This window comes from Octodon degus, unplaced genomic scaffold (genome assembly GCF_000260255.1).
Source record: "Octodon degus isolate 3935 unplaced genomic scaffold, OctDeg1.0 scaffold00001, whole genome shotgun sequence".
NCBI lineage: Eukaryota > Metazoa > Chordata > Mammalia > Rodentia > Octodontidae > Octodon > Octodon degus.
Window position 1 is genome coordinate 27025778 of NW_004524577.1, and position 12395 is coordinate 27038172.

A 12395-nucleotide genomic window follows, 5' to 3' on the forward strand; every position below is an offset into this window, starting at 1 on the left:
AGGAGGGCTGCAAGGAAAGCCAACATTTTGGCCCTAGCCTTCCAAGGTCAATTAAGACTCAGAACATATGAGAACTTGTACTGTAATGTCATGTAACTCGGTAGTGTCCCAAATTTTCTGATCAAGGAGATTATGGGGCCAAAGACGAAAGTGATCACTGATGTAGAGTGCACCTAAGGAGAGTCACATAGAGAGAAAACATTCTCTCAGGCTTTCACAGAGAGCACATTGGCCAAGCAATGGCCGTGACTCATCCACATGTCTGACACTGACAAAGGTTCTACAATCTGAGATACAGGATCTCAGGATAAATCCTGAGGGGATTTCACTGACCTTATCAGACCCAAAAGCTACAGCTCTTGTTGCATACGTCTTGCCTTACCTTGGTCTTAACCATCCAGTAGAAAAGTATAAAAACGAAATATAAGAAGTAAAGACATGCTGTTATGCTGAGCTGTAGGGGACTCAGGTCAACAATTTCTGACATTGCCAGTCAAGTGGAAGACCCAATACTATTATGGACTATTGAACTCTTTTAGAATATTTTGCTAAGTTTAAACACCTATAATATTCAAATAATGGAACTTAACAAAAAAAGGGGATACAGATGAATGTTCATTTTGTATCTGTGTATTCAAAGTGGTTGGGATAGATATATAGTTACATTCTCTTAATGATAGAGGGATTTGTTCTAATGGTGTTTGTAAATGGGATATCATGTCGGCATCTTGTACAGCAATTAACCACTGGGAAGAACATATGCAATGTGTTATTTATTGACGCTGTCTTACCAATTTGGTTTGAAACTGTCTCACTGCTACTTGTTTCTCAATAAAATTATGGAAAAAAATTACTGCTATTCAACAAAAGTCATACTAAAATACTTGTAATTAACTTTATCAAAAATTTATCAGGGGGCTGGCAAGATAGTTCAGCGGACTAAAGCGCCTGTTGAGGCAAGCACACAGACCCTGGTTCGATCCCTGGCACCACATACCTTGCCAGCCCCACCTGCAGAGTGGGCTGAGCCAGCCTTAGTCCAAGTATAGTGTCACACGCCTGTAATCCCAACGCTGGTGAAGTTGAAAGCAGGAGAATCATTGTGAGCCTGAACTGCATAGTGAGACTCTGTAACAACCAAATACATTAAAAAAAAAAAAAAGAAAAGAAATTTATTGTGCCAGGGATATAGCTAGTGGCACAGCACCTGCTGGGAGGTGAGAGGTCCTGATCTCAATTCCCAGCACTAAGAAAAAAAATTATATTTTAATAATCAGAAGATGGGACTTACACACATACTGGAATATAACAATACAAAAATGAAAGTGTATTTTTGTTATTATGAAAAATTATTATTAGGGTAGATCATCTAGAAAACAAATACATCTATAAGGCTTCAGAATTTAAAATACAGTTTCAGATGTGTATGTATGTCTAATTTGTGTGTATAAAGCCTAAAACCAAATCATAGCATTTAAGCAGCCTGAAATGAGAAACACTAAATTTGTATATTGTGATTCTGATTAAACTTCCATATTAAGAAATAGTAAAAGTCAGGTAGTGGCACACACCTATGATCCTAGCTGAGGTGGGAGGACTGCCGTAAGTTCGAGGCCAGCCTGGGCTTGACAATGAGTTTAAGACCAGCCTGAACTACACAGCAAGACCCTGTCTAAAAAAAAAATATATAGTATGCTAAATGAAGATATACCTAGGCATTTCATAAATGGAAGTGTTTCATACTTACGTATTTAGACTTAATATGGAATACCTAAGTTATTTTTCCATGTTAATAATTTTCATCAAGGCCCACAGTTTTCTTCAAACATGGTTAATCCTGACACTAGAAAGTAAACAAGTAATGAGCAGAGGTACGTACTGGATATTGAACTCTGGGCCTTAGCACTGAGCTATATCCCTAGTCTCCCCCTCCCCTCGCCCCTGCTTATTCTGAAAACAGGGTCTTGCTAAACTGCCATGCCCAGGCACAGGTATTTCTTTTCTTCTTCTTCTTCTTTTTTTTTTTTTTTTTTTTTGACAGAACCAGGGATTTAACTCAGGCCCTTGTACTTGCCAGGGAAGCACTTATTCTACTGAGCCATCTCCCCGGCCCCAATCTTTATTAATTGTGTAATACATTATAGTATTGCACAGTCCAAAGCTCTGACTCAAATGACAAATCAGTAGAATGCAGAAATGATAAAAATTTCATCAATAGGGGACTGAGGAGATGGCTCAGTAGAATAAGCACTTCCCTGGCAAGTGCAAGGGCCTGAGGTCAATCCCCGGTTCTGGGGGGAAAAAAAAAATTCATCAATAGTCTTTACTTTTGTAAGATAAACTTGGTATTTCCTATTTGAAATAATTCTAAACTCACTTGATTAGAGTACTCCAAAAATAGCACCTTCTCTAAAGTTAATCACTACCACCTATTAGTAATAAAGATCTATAATCTCTTATCTAAACCTTTAGGGCAGCAGACATGTATCAGAATTTCAAACTTTTCATTTAATAGCACATCCCTGCAGGGAAGTCTTACATGTGTTAACTATAATCAGAAAATGATATAAATCAGTCTCATATCACAGTATAGGACTGGTCAGATTTTACCTACTAAGTGAATTAGGAAAAAAATCAGTTCAATTTTCAAAATACTGTTAATTCTAGAATTCCCCAGAAGGGTCTGTGTACCAAAAATCCTGTTGTGTCACAATTGTTATTAGCTACTTAGGAGTTCCCATTTTAGTGTAAACACATAAAGATAGCAAGGTGTAGAAAGACACAGGGATTTTTTTAAGCTTCAAACAGAATCTTAACAGTATATACGCTTATGTGTGCGTCTTTCTCTATAAGCACATTCACATTCTATCAATAATTCATCCTTTTTGATTGTAAAGTAGCATCCCAATGTACGACTATACTGCAATTTGTTCATTCATTCTTTGTTTATAAACAGTTGCTTGCATATGCGACTATAAACCTGCTGTAAATCTCCCTGTATCTCTTGGGAACCTGTTTTCACAGATACATTAAAGCAGAATGGATGTATGTATATGGTTAATTTTAAAAAGAACAGGCATCAATATCTATTCAAGTTCTCTAGGTAATACCAAGGTGAAGCTTGAAACTACTTGGTAATATTTTCTACCGAGATCATGTGTAAGTACTGCAATACAACAATTTTCTGTTTTTAGTTTTCTATTGCTGTACCAAAATGTCCTGGGTGGAAACTTTATAAAGTAGTTTATTTTGCTCATATAACGAGGAGGTTTATTTAGCTCACAGTTTGAGAAGATAAAAGTCCAAGATTTCACCATCAATTCTGCTTCTGGTGAGAGCCTAATGACAGGTGGTACCATGGTGAGAAATGTATGAGAGGAATCACATGGTAAACAAGAAAGACAGACAGACCATGCAGACCAGACTTTCTTTGTAATAACAGCCCTCTTACAAGAGCTAACCAGGGCCCAAAACTACCCAATTCTTTCTGAGGGAAGTGTTCTCAATGATATAGGTCCAACCACCTAACTTACACTAAGGGTCAAGCCAACAACCTAAGAAATCTTAGGGAAACAAAACTACATGCAAACTACAGCACTATGAAATAAAGGAAGGAGGCACATACATGAACATGCGAACCACATAAACTTGGTCAAACCCATTACAGTCAAAATGAAAACCTATACATCACTCCCATTTTTGTATTCAACTTGTATTTTTGTTTGGATTTGGTTGTTTTCTGACACAGAGTCTCTAGGCAGTCCAGGCTGGCCTTGAACTCAAGGCAATCCTTTCTCATTCTCCTGAGTGCTGGGATTACAGCCATGTGCCACCACACCCAGATCACTTTGTATTTGTGACCAATAAAGTCCATCTGCAATGCAAGCAGAAACACCCAAGATAGGAGGTAGATTTATTTATGTCCACAGGCACTGATCAGGATCACTCTCAGAGTATCAGGCCCCGGTGTCTACTGATCTAGGGTTTATACTGGATAAGCAAGCAGGAACTACAGAGACAGAATGGCTTGTCAACTGGGATTGGCTTATACAACGTACACCATAGTGACCAGCTATGCATCACAGTGATGCCATTTCTAAGGGACCAGAAGCAATCAGATCTGGAACAACTAAAACTGAAATATAAGGGGTAAGGGGGATTATTTTCTGCTACATTTCCTCTCTCTTTTAGTTCCCCTATATGTGATCTTTTGAGATATCTCAATAACAATCTCTGAATTTACTGGGCAGGCACTAGGACTGAGAATATTCAAATAGCTACAACAGGGAAAATTCAAGTATCACTGAGGATTACTGCTCAAAGAAATCCCACATCCTAAGCAGCCTGTAATATTACTATGATACATAAAGAGCAGCATGAGGCCGGCCAGATAGCTCAGCGGACTAAAGTGCCTGCTTAGGCAGAGTGTAGCGGTTGGGGTTCAATCCCCAGAGCACACTGAACCACAGATTGAGACTGAGTGTGGTGGCACATGCCCGTAATTCCAGTGCTTGGGAGGCTGAAAACAGGAGGATCACTAGAGTCCAATCTGTGTAATGAGACCCTGTAGACCCTGTACTAAATACATTTAAAAGAAAAAAAAAAAAAAAAAAAAAAAAAGAGCAGCATGGGTAAACCACGTTAAAAAATACTCTGAGCTTTTTTTTTTTAAAAAAAAAACTACCCCAAGGACCTTCAGTTTCTGATCCTGAATTAGTCAAGGATTCAATTATGCAATGAACAGGTGGTCCCAGAGACCATTCCCAATACTCAACAATTCTAAATATATAACACATCAAATAAATAGAAACTTCCTGTTATAGTTGCCACTGACTTTTTAACAATTTATTGATTTAAAGTTATCTCCTGCTGAACAGCCAAAATTCCTGATACATGAGAATTTTTTTTCAAAGAAAAATGCATGAATATTCACCTCTATTCTCAATTGCTATACATGTTCAGAATTTTTTTCAAGAAACAGATAAGAGCATCTGAAAAACAATGTCAAAAACTGAAAAATTCAACATTTCTCTTCAGCACATGCTTCGTAGACATAAAAATTCCTACTATTCTTTAGGAATATCCACACTTTAGGTAGCACAATTTTCTTTAGGAAATACTGTTACAATCTTTTAAAAGAAACTATGAGGTGGGGTTTTAAGTTTTTATATGAGTACAGTGTTTGCCAAGAATGCACAAAGCCATGGGTTCAGAAATGTAAAAAGTACAGCTGCATAGTCGCTTTGTGAGATTTTTCAGCCTTAAGTTCATCTGAAAAATAGTATTTTTTAAAACATGTTCTTCAGGATATACATCTCTGGTGACTTTTTTTTTTTTCAATTCCCCCCCCCCCAAAAAAAAAATGTCAATTCTGATGAATGATACTCCTGGTGAAGTACCTCAGGTTGAATTTTAGTTGTCTTCTGTGAAATGCCAATCTTGAATAATCACATACATATAGTATCCTTACCAACCCAAGAGTCCTACATGTCAGTAAGTGCGAGTTAACACAGAGTACAAACACAGTATGAAGCAGTATTAGCAGGGCTAAAAATCAAATTAAAATCATATGCTTATATTAAACAGAAATCTCAAAGTTGGTGTACTCAGGTCCACATGTAACCAATGCTGGACTGACCAAGATTTAAGCCTCAGATCCAACAAAGACAGTTCTCACTGCCTAACACAGTATTCTAATCTGCAGTAGAACACAGATTTTCCCAATGAATGTTCACAAGAGTCACTACACAAACTCAAACACTAATTTCCACAAATTCCTACATGTTGTTCAAACATGATATACAACCTGTATGTAACAAGGGTTGCTGTTTGGATTCTCTTTTCCTCCCCTCCCTAATGGGTTAATTTCAAAATGTACTAATCTCCGAAAACTATGGATTTTGAGGGAAAATTACCTATGCCTTTACTACACTGTTTTTGTCCAAGTAAGATTTTCTGTCCACACGTTATTAGCAAACTGCCAGTCAGCAGACCAAATGCAAATGACAACTTCTTATAGTTTAAAAAGGGGATCTAGGTGGGGGTGAACCTACAATCTGAAATCAAACAATTTGTCACATTGTTATAAAATAATGCACATCTCTTAACTTCTAGGGAACTAGGGGTTGGGCCTAGTTTCCTGCATCACCACAAAAAGAATAGCAAATAAATACAACCTCAGCATGATTTTTCACTGGTCATATGAACTTATCTGGATAGGTAGTAATGTAAAGTTACTGTTCTCACCTTTTTTACTTGTCAGAAATTTAGTCCACTCTCAGAAAGGGAACTAAGCTCTAACTTCTTGGAGGAAGTGTCAGTGCATATGTTTAAGCCACCACATAGATATTTGGGAAGAGATAATTTTGACACTATACAGATACACTCTCAAAGGTCTGCCAGTAATTTTAGCATTCATCTAATGTCCCCTGGTTATGTAAAATGTTGATATGTAGGAACTTTCTAAACTATTTTGGAAATGTTTTATAAATACAAAATTACTAAGCCAGGCATGGCTTAGTAATCTACATCTGTAGATTACATCCATAGATCTGTAATCCCTGCACTTGAGAGGTTGAGGCAGGCCAGCCTGGGTTACACAGTAAATTCAATGACAACCTGGATTATATAAAGACACTGTCTCAAAAAGAAAAAAGGAAAAAAAGAAAAACCATTACTTCAAAATATCTTAAGACAACTAACCCTAAATTTAACTTATTGTGAAAAAAGAATGGCTAAAAATTACCTAGAATTATGATCTTTGTCAGTAGTGCTCTTATCCTAACATACAAGTATGTATTTTAGTATTTCTCTGCTTGCATGCTTTTTAGCTAACTTGATCAAGTGAAGTGAAACACTATCCTGCCCAAAGTCAGGTACTTCCTGGGACTATGATTGAGGGGTGTTTTTGTTTGTTTTGTTTTCATTTTAGCAACAACATGTGATGGGTAACATGACTTGAAAGCCTGAAAATCTACACTGACACAGGATGGCAATGCATGCCTGCAGCCCCAGCTACTCAGAAAGCTAAGGCAACTGCAAGGCCAGACTGGGCAATTTAGCAAGACACTGGCTTAAATAAAATATAGAAGGGTCTGGGTGAAATACAGCTCAAGGGCAGAACATCCGTAGATTCAATCTCCAGTACTATGAAAAAGAAAAAAGAAAATTTCCTAAGCCAAAATCATCTCTGGCACTTTTTTTTGTGAGGCGGGGGGGGGGGGGGCCTCAGGCTGGCCCTGAACTCACCATCTATGAAATCCAGAAGCTAGCTTCAGACTTACAGCAATCCTCCTGCCTCAGCCTCCTGAGTGCTGAGATTACACATATCATACCCAGCATTAGTTTTTTGGTGTTTGTTTTTTTGAACTGAGGATTAAACCCAAACTCCTCACACTAAAAACTATATCCAAAAGTATTTGTTTTTGACACAGGGTCTCACAAAGTGACTAAATTCTCCAGCCTAGATTTGTACTTGTGATCCTCCTGACCCACTCCCCTATTGTATTAGTATTACAGGAATGTGCCACCATATCCAACTTCTCTAGCACATTCTTTGTTGTTTTCAGTGGTCTCAGTAAAGTAGAACCACTCAGAAGTAATCAAAACACAACTCTTCAGAAAACTTAAGTTTCATACCTGCTATAGAAAAGGAATACTTCTCAACTTTCTTAATATATATATATATATATATATATATATATATATATTTGTTGTTGTTGTTGCATCATTTTTTATTTTCAGCTACATAAACATCTTTGTCAGGAAATAAAACAACTTGTATATGGGGTCTTATGATTTCTGAAAACATTTTAAAAATAAACTTATCTCCATTACACAGAGTTGTGATGTAAAAAAAGATTTATAGGCTATATTGTTTTTCAGAAAGCAGGTAGTTACACTGCAAGCCTGCTCAACCAACCTTCCTAGTTAAGCCAATGTTGCAGAATGAAAAACTGTCGTTCAGAAGTCTTCCATTAAGAATAGTTGAGAGCTTCAAAAGAATGTTTAGTTTCCTCCACAAAGAGCCACCAGAATATTTTCATAATCTCCACTGGTTTTGTCCACAATGCCTTGGCACAGAGAGATCCCATACATCTTCCGATAGTACACTTTGATATCATTCATGCTGATTTCTGAGCGAGAGACCATGATCCCGATCAGTGCCTTATGACGAGTTCCAACGCCCTTCATTGCCTCATGAAGCTTCTCAGCAAAGAAGGCAGGTGTGCTTGTGGCACATTTCACGATGGCCACATCATAAAGTGAGGCTCCTGTCAACGTCATCTTTCAGCCCCAGGTCCAGAGCCTCATTCATGTCGTGCTTGCTGTACTTGGTGTACCTCTGAAACACTCCGTGAAGATGGGGGTAGCTGCGGGTGGTCAGAATGATGTTGAACACATTCACGTCTGTCCCTTTCTCCTTTCTCCAGATTCATACAGGGCCCTGGCATCTGTGTCCACCAAGTCTTCATTCATAGCAAGATCCTCACATCGGTCACCCTTAGAAAGAGAAAGCAGAGCCTTTCAGAAATCTCCAGATGTGTCTGTGGTGATGTCTTTGGTCAAATCTCTTTTGAGTTCATCTCTGTAGACTCTACTAATTTCTCTGATTTCTCTATTCTTTCTTGATGCCAAAATTTCAATGAGGGTGTCTTCATCAGTTCCAAGACCCTTTATGGCCGTACGGAGCTCATCTGCATCAAACTGGGCAGGAGTTTTTAGCAGAGCTAAAATCACTTCTAGATAACCTGTGAGGGCTTTCTTCCAAGCTTAATCTAGTGGCTTCTCTTTTTCCTGGAGGTAGGCTGCTTTGATCTGTTGACGCTGGGCATTGTTTCTCTTTGGCAAAATGTCAATGATGGTTGCTTCACCCACACCTTTTACTGTTATGGCTTTGTGCAAAGCCTCAACATCAGAGGAGGGGCCCACGGCTGACCCGGGACCACCTTTGGATGCTTTCACAGTTGGAACATATTCCTGTTCTTGACTGTCAATAATGTAGGCCTGCTTGAGGAATTCTGATACCATTGCCATTTTAAAGAAATGTCCTTTTTTTCTACCTTCTTCCAAAGAACTCAAGAGAGGCTCTTCCTGGCGCTTTCAGTTCTTAATATATTAAATATACCGTTTACATAACTGATTTCTAGAGCTTAATTAGCAAAGTAGAATTCTAGTATATCATTCTGAAACTGTCTGCTACCCAGCTAACAACAGTCCAAATTTGAACAATGTCTGGGAGGACAAGAAACACTGCATCCATTCATGTCTATTTTAACTTATAAGAGTAAAAATAATAAAAGGACAAAAAGCCAAAGCTCTTTTACACTTGTGAAATACATAAGACTACCTTCCTACACAATCCACCTTCTCTGAATTTTTAAGTATTTTACCCTAAAAAAAAAACAAACAACAAAAGCCAACCAACAAATTCACTCTGAAGAAGGCATGAGATAAATAATACCTGCTGTAAAATTGTTGTAACTATTATGGCTTGTGTCTAGATAACCCCCCCAAGCATCATGCAGTCATAGAAGGGGCATTTTCAGATGTGGCTGAAGCTACAGCGTATGACTGTTCACTGCTAGGATTAAGGGCGGGTGATTACAAAACCAGTCCAGTGCCCGAATCCCTGTAGCCCAGATAAAATAAAATGTAAGGGTTATAGGGAGACTTGTACTGTGGCTTGCTTGTTTTGCTATGTTCTGCCTGCTATGAACTATTTCTCCTTTGCAATGCCTGTCAGCTTTGCCATGGAGCCAGCCAATTAAGGACTTAAACCTCTGCATTGTAAGCTAACTAAACCTTTTACCTTTAACTTTGATTGGTGGGTATTTTGTCTCAGCAATGAGAGAAAGAGAACTAAAACATTTATTAGGTATGAAAAGGAACTGCCCATTCATTATGCAATAGCCCTTATATAAGGGAATTCATAGTTTAGAATTCAATACAAAGAAAAATGTTTCCTTCTCTGGAGAATCTGCAGTATATTTATTTATTTATTTATTTATTTAGGGCAATAATTTTGGCTCTATAGAAGCTTAGCTAAATCTGATTTTCTCTAACAGCAAATATGCTATATTATTTGGAGGTATGTACTTCACTACTTTCCTTGGCTTTGTTTCTATTAATTATTCATCAACATCTTCTAAAAGCCATGTGAAATCTTAAAGGAAAAATATTAAAAATATTCCTCTCTCCTTTCCCAAAACTAATCAAACTGAATATATGGGGATCCTATTTTAAATAACTTTAACGTAAGACAAAGAATAAAGGAAAACAATACACACTGTCCTTCATGTGTCATATGAAAAGATCTCTAATATATATAGTATATATACACACAAATATACACATATATTTATATACATATACAGTTCTTTTTTCTCCTAGAAAATTGGCACAAGGCTGGGTGTGATGGTGCACACCTGTAATGCCAGCACTCAGTAGGATGACAAAGACTGCCGTAAGTTCAAGGCCAGCCTGGGCTCCATAGTAAACTCAAGACCAGCCTGAACTACACAGGGAGACCCCATCTCAAAAAAAATACATACATAAAAATAAAGCTGGCACAGGAAACTAACCGCATAAGTAGAGGAGGAATAGAACAGTAGATCCTAGACCCCCCCCCAAAGAAAAAAAAGCTTATGCTATGTTCAGTAGCACACACCTGTAATCCCAGCACTAGGGAGGCTGAAGCAGGTGGATCAAAGCCAGCCTGAGCTACATAATTGAGTTCAAGGCCAAGCTGTACTACATAGCAAGACCCTGTCTCAAAAAAAGGTCTATGTCAATGAAAACTGGTTAAACTGACAGTACCTCAATATCATGGAATACTACTTAGCATCAAAACTAAACAAGCCATAACTATAAACAACTCTCCATAGGGAAAAAGGAAATGATAAGTTACATACAGCTCTCTGATTCCATTTATATAACACTTTTGAAAAGAAAAATGGAAGGAGAAGAGTATATGACAGGTTGATGAATCTGACAGTAATAAAGAGACAACAGGGATCCTTCTAATGACAGAACTACTCTATCATGATTATCAAATACAATATGGCACTATAATTCTGCAACATATTACCATTTGGGGAAACTGGATAAAAGGTACACTTGATCTGTGGTAGTTCTTCAGACTGTGTGTAAATCTAAAAATAGAAAGTTTATTTTTTTTAACATTTATTTAGTGTGTGTGTGTGTGTGTGTGTGTGTGTGTGGCCAGCTCAGCCCACCTGGGGGTGGGGCTGGCTGGCATGTGGTGCTGGGGGATTGGACCGCGGTCCCAGTGCTTTGCCAAGCTTGTTCCAAGTAGGTGCTTTAGACCACTGAGCCATCTCTCCAGCCCTACAAAGTTTAATTGTAAAGAGAAAGCCAAAATGAAATATTTACAAAGCAAGGGAAAAGAGAATACTCCAAAATTTTTTGCTTTTTATTAAAAAAAATAAAGTCAGGTAACCAAAATTCCAAGACAATATTGTCTTCTATTTTGCTAAGTTTTAAATTGAATGGCTGAGCATCTGAAAATTGTAAAACCAAACTCTAAAATCTTAAAAGAAAATATTGGAGAAAGTTTCACCAGTGTTAGATTCTGCTAACTATATTGAACTACATGCTCAGCCCAGGTAGTGATTTTTTGAATATGACACCAAAGACACCAGCAATCGCAATGAACGACAACAATTACATAAAAGTCATTATTTGTTTATAATTGCATATCAAAAGACAGCATCAAGGAGATAACTTACAGAAAATAAAAGAAATTGATATTTATAGGCAGTTTCTATAATCAAAAAAAAAATCCAATTTGATTCAAAATTGGGCAAAAACTCTGAATAGAAATTTCCCGAAGATATTTAGAATAACCAACAAGCACATAAAAAAGAAGCTCAGGGGTCAGGGAGATAGCTCAGTGGTCTAAGCACCTGCCTGGCAAGCACAAGGTCCCAAGTTTGATCCCTAGTACTGCAATGCCATGCCCACCCCAGAACCCCAGGCTTGGTGGGTCGGCCACCAAAGCCAGGCATGGTGGACCAAGCCTGTAATCCCAGCACTGGGAAGGCTGAACAGGAGGATCACTATGAGTCCGTGTTGCATAGCAAGACCCTTACCAAATAAATAATGATCTTTCTAAATCAACATCATTAATAATTAGTGAAATGCAAATTAAAACTACCTTGAGATACCAGATACCATATTACACCAAACAAAACGGCTACTCTCCCAGAAACAGGAAACAAGTGTTGCTGAGACTGTAAAAAAAAAAAAAATCAAAACCCTGTGAACTGTTGGTAAAAATGTCAAATGACACAGCTACCATGGAAAATAATATCACAGTTCCTCAAAGAAATAAAATACAGCATTACTATAAAATACAGTAATCTTACTTCTGG

The 12395-nt window shown here is 37.8% G+C and overlaps 1 protein-coding gene and 1 pseudogene across 5 annotated transcripts in view; both read right to left on the bottom strand.

Moving 5' to 3' along the window:
- Erbin (erbb2 interacting protein) overlaps positions 1-12395 on the bottom strand; it is a 142982-nt gene that overhangs the window by 106559 nt on the left and 24028 nt on the right. The gene's annotated exons all lie outside the window — the stretch shown is intronic.
- On the bottom strand, positions 7664-9092 carry LOC101572180 (annotated as a pseudogene).